The 5,617-nt window shown below is 35.3% G+C and overlaps 1 pseudogene; it reads right to left on the minus strand.

The window, feature by feature from the left end:
* Positions 1-4,331: 4,331 nt before the first annotated feature.
* LOC126842447 (tyramine/octopamine receptor-like) lies at positions 4,332-5,156 on the minus strand (annotated as a pseudogene).
* Positions 5,157-5,617: the final 461 nt, after the last annotated feature.

Raw genomic sequence — 5,617 nt, forward strand, 5'->3', positions numbered from 1 at the left:
AAATTATAATCGCTTATTCTCAATAAAATTAATATTTATGAATTATATACTTCCATTAGAGCAATCTCACACTAAATGTTTATACTTCATATATTATATTCTTTCAAAGCTCTATTATACTTATATTTTACTAGATTGACAATATACAAAACAAAATGCAACTAAAAAAACCTTTTCATAGATCCTTAAGTTGTAAAGGGTGAGGCAGTGAAACGGGGTTTTCCATTTAAATACATCGGAAAATCGCTCGTTTTACTGCCCCACCCTGTACATATTTGTATGCAAAATAATTAAAACAGTATAATGAAAATAAATAGAAATCATTTTAAAAGACCTTTAAATTTCAACTAAATCCAGGGTGATACACTTAGCGTGAACCACTCAATATTTTATAGGTTTTAATAAGAAATTAACCTTTTTTTTTATATTGTTTTTATACAATGTGATCTCAATTTTTTACCATTTTTTTTTGTATTTACTCCCCCTCAAACTTAGCTTTTTTTATAGCAACTTTTGAAACCTAAATGGTAACGTATATATTTTATTAACTTTTTAAATTGAAAATAACGTACTAAATATGTTGACTGGTGGATAACCAGTTTTGGATAACTATTGTTGAAGTTATAAGAGTTTTAAAACTAGAGTGGGAGGGGAAGTGCGGTTGGGAAATGAGCGCAGATAAAAATAATACTACACTCCACCATTCCTCCTGTCCTTAACTTGAAACTTCAATAACTTCAAAAATAGTTATCCAAAACTAGTTATCGACCAGTCAAAATGTTTAATGTATTATTCTCAATTTAAAAAAATAATAAAACATATACGTTACAATTTAAGTTTCAAAAGTTGCTATTAAAAAAACTAAGTTGGGAGGAGGGTAAAAACAAAAAAAATTAAGATCTCATTGTATAAAAAAAAAATGAAAAAAGTTTTTCAGCCGAGTGTGCTACCACGAAAGAGCATTTTCATGTCTCGTTGAAGTACCGAATAAATTTAGAGTAGTGGTGGAATTATAGACAATTATATAGTATATTAAGAAGCAGTAACAAGCTAGTATCTTAAAACATCAAGTTTCTGGCTAATATTGTAGTGTTTAATATCTAGCTTAAAACAATTCATAGAGAATTTGGGTCCTTAAACTATTTTGAATTTATCATTTAGTTCTAATTTGAACGTTGAACGTACAACATATCTTTCACCCCCTATCTCCTACCCCTTATCTCCCACCCCTATCCCCCCTATCTCATATCTCTTACCCCCAACCCCATTCCCACCCTAACTCCATCTCCATGTGGTAATTTTTCGTTACACTTTTTTGGTAACACTAAGTAAATAACGCTTTTTTCGGTTATAAGCTAGAGCTAAGACATGAAAATGTCAAAAAAACTTTTAGCTTCGATGCAAAGCGAGAAGGTATTGGTTTTACTCTGATGTGTGTTTTTTTTTTATCTGTATACACTGTAACTTCTTTAATACTGGACCAATTCTTTCGAATAGCAACTCTATAAATCGCAATTTTCATCTAGTTGGTACTTTGGGGGAGAAAAAGTTGAAAAAGTTTAATTCTTCACAGACGAAAGTTGAAAAAAACAAAAAAAAAACCGTACGAGTTTTTAAGTTAGAACTTATACTGGCTATAATTTCGAGAAAAAGAGTCGGATCGAGTTGAAATGTATAAGAAATAATTATTTGGTATGCCCGCACACGTCAGTTGTGTCAAACTTAATTTATACCCATTTCTCACCCCCCTAGGGGGGGGGTACAATTTTTTTTGTTTTTCGGGGTTTTTAGCGGTAATTTTAAAACTTTTGGGTTGAAAATTTGCCAGTAGTTGGAACTCATATGTATCCATAACATATTAAGCGGGTAAAAAATTCGGCACTACAGTTTTTTTTTAATTGCCGGAAAACCGTGTTTTCGCACATTGCGTGTATTTTAACAAAAACGCCTAAAATCTTTAAAAAAAATTGATCAAATCATTAAAACAATTTTATTTATATCTATGCAGAATGATACTATTAGGTTTTGTGCTCAAGTACCACTCTTGACTTAAAGTTTACACAAAGTTCATTTTTTTTTTTTTTTTTAACTAAAAACCCAGTGCACCAGATGTGAGAAACGAACAGACACTAAAAACTATCAGTTGGTAACGTCTATCCGTGTTAGATTAGGTTAGGGCCCAATGATCGGTATCATAACATTGTGTTTATTACATGATATCACAGGCGACTAAATCGTGTAACTGATTATAGTAGACACTCGATTTATTTGGAAAAAAACGATACGACAAAACCACTGTCGTTATTTTATAGCCTGCGTTATATAACCGTACCGAAGGTCAACTATGAGTATATAAGGTCCAACTACCTGCAAATTATGAAGAGGACTGTTGTTTTTTGGATTCAGATTAAGTGTTGGTTTAGTAAGGAAAACTAATGTTTTGTATATTGTTATACTGTTATTCATTTAAAGAGATTCACGCTTGATTGTTTAAATTGTCTAATATTAGATAATCTGATTCGTGCTAATTTTAATTTTTTAGTTTATCAACTTGTAGCTCTAATTTTGTACAAAATATTTCATTATTTTATTACTATGTACTATTACTATTAGGATAAATTTTAATAATAATTAAGTCATAAATGATAATACTTTATATTATGACTAGACCAAATCTCGTGAACATTTAACATCATGATACTGCTCCTATGCTATTATTAAAAAAACAAAATTTTTAAAATCTCCATAAAAGGTTATTGTTAAATAACAGGCAACAGCCGACCGCTAGTGGCTATACACGTTAGTAATATTTAACTAATAAGTAATATATGTAGGTATAATTTATTGTTTTCTCCATCTAAGTACTAGTATACGATTTATTTTAATTTAAATGTAAGAAAATCGATTTTTCTTTAGAAAATAACAAGAAATTAATATACAGGATGAGGCAGTAAAACGGCGATTTTCTAATGTATTTAAATGGTAAAACCCGTTTCACTACCCCACCCTTTACATTTTAAGGATCTATGAAAAGGTTTTTTTAGTTGCATTTTATTTTGTACATTGTCAATCTAGTAAAATAGAAGTATAATATAGCTTTGAAATAATATAATCTATGAAGTATAAATAGTTTGCGTGAGATTGCTCTAATGGAAGTATATAATACATAAATATTAATTTTATTGAGAATAAGCGATTATAATTTAAACTATGGAGTACAAACGATTGAAACATGAATCGTCGACCATTCCAACAAAATATAACAAGACATTGTATATGTGTTATTTGGTCCACTAAGTTTTTGCAAAAAAAAAAAAACCAGTACAGTGGGGTCGGGGCATAGTGGGGACGGAACATAGTTGGGTCGGGGCATATTGGGGATGGGGAGGTCACAGGCTTACAGGAATTTTTAAATCTGAAAGTGATAAAATCACTTTCGAAAAAACGCTTCGATGCAAATCGGTAGTTAGTATTTTCAAGCCAGTACAGTCCAAACCAAGCACAGTATAAACCAGCAAAGTTAGAAAGTTTTAAATGAAGGTTCTGTATTTACAAATGAGCATCAAAGCGTTAATTTGAAAGCGATTTTATTCAATTTTATCACTTTTATTTATAATAATTCTTGTAGACCTGTGACCTCTCCGTTTCCTCATTGCTTTGATTACATTATGCCAATACACTACTGTACTAGTCCTTTCGGATAAAATCACTTTTAAATTAACGCTTTGATGCTCATTTGTAAATACAGAACCTTCATTTAAAACTTTCTAACTTTGCTGGTTTATACTGTGCTTGGTTTGGACTGTACTAGCTTGAAAATACTAACTACCGATTTGCATCGAAGCGTTTTTTCGAAAGTGATTTTATCACTTTCAGATTTAAAAATTCCTGTAAACCTGTGACCTCCCCATCCCCAATATGCCCCGACCCAACTATGTTCCGTCCCCACTATGCCCCGACCCCACTGTACTGGTTTTTTTTGAGTAGTTATTAGTGTAGTATTATTGAGTAGTTCACGATCACCTTGTACAGCATTATAATAATATGATAAGAACAAATTAATACAAATGTAAAATACCCTAAACATACTATGTAAGGTTACAACTTAAGAGTTATTCCGTTTTAAAAAGCTCTTTAAAAAATGTTTTAATCTAATTATTTATATTGAATTACTTGAGTAATACTCAAAAGTTTTTTTTAACTTGTATAAACTTTAAAGGTTATAAATAAAGATTTTACAGTATTAAAATATTAAATTAAGACAAGGTAGTATATGACAAAAAAAACCTTTATTACAGATAGGTCAAAATAGGTCAGATAGGTTAGATAGGTCAGAAGAACAGCAGCCAACAGACGACGAACAAACCCATAATGATGCCAACGTTTTGGCCGCTTTCCGTTCCTTTGATAGCGATATGCACTATTTGTTCTCGAGCAGTTCTTTGACTTGCTTGCAGCCGCCCGACGAGGTTTGTCGGTCAGTCTTGCCGGAGTCGTCAGTGGAGCCGTCCACTATGTCGCTGCTGCTGGCCGAATCTCCAGTCATTGTAATAGTTTTCGTGTACTTGGTCGACACATCCTTGTGTTGCTTGGACGACCCAGTTCCCACCTGGATCTGGTGTCGGCTGTCCTGAGGCAGCGCCACCCGGGCCCGTCGTCTCAGCCGACGCTTGGTTGCCACGTATATCCGTAAGTAAGGTGATGCTCTTCACCATCACTAGTATGTAAAACGAGCCCTCGGACGAGTACACCATGTAACCGGAATTTTTGGTCACCTTACAAAGAGTGCATTTGTTGAACGCATTCAGCCACTCATTCCAGCCGATCAGCGGTGGCAAGCTAATGGTTACACTGAGCACCCACACCAACGCCACTGTCCAGAGCGCTCGGGACACGGTGCGCTCCTGAGCGTACGCTATCGGCTGGGTGATGGCACGGTACCGGTGGTGCATAGGTTAAGTATAGACTCGGTGCAGTACAGTACGTCGCACGGCAGCCACAGGATGCAGACGACGTTGCCGACTAGCTGGCTGGCTCGTCACGTTGTGTTTTCTGAACAGTGGCGTTGGTGTGGCTGCTCAGTGCCATCATCAGCTTGCCGACGCCAACGACTGGCCGGAAGCGTTCGACGAATGCACTCTGTGCCAGCTGATCATTCATTCCGGTAGGTGATATACTCGTCCGTGGGGTCGCTCTACATACCGCTGGTGGTGATGAGTATCACCTACTTGCGGATTTACGTGGCCCCCAGGCGCCGACTGAGACGATGGGCTTAGGTGGCGCTGACTCAGAACAACCGACACAAGCTCCAGGTGGACATCAGGTAGTCCAAGCGACACAAGGGCTCATCGTTCAAACGCACCAAAACGACCACAATGACCCGAGATTCGGCCAGCAGCAACGACAGAGTGGACGTCTCCACTGGCGGCTCCGGCAAGACCGACCAACTTCAGTTTTGAGTCTTCGACTTATATCAATAATATTGTATGTTGTAGGTATCATTATGATCAGTAAAAAAAAAAAAAACTTGGAAAAATGTGAACATGAATAATTGTTATTTAATAACATGGTTAAATGGCCGCCGCATTAAATGTGAAATCAAATTTTCATAACTTTC

This window comes from Adelges cooleyi, unplaced genomic scaffold, assembly GCF_023614345.1.
Source record: "Adelges cooleyi isolate 19-005CV unplaced genomic scaffold, UGA_ACOO_1.1 ACOO_flye_CR_arks_rails_tigmint_CR_PRNA_521, whole genome shotgun sequence".
NCBI classification, from domain to species: domain Eukaryota; kingdom Metazoa; phylum Arthropoda; class Insecta; order Hemiptera; family Adelgidae; genus Adelges; species Adelges cooleyi.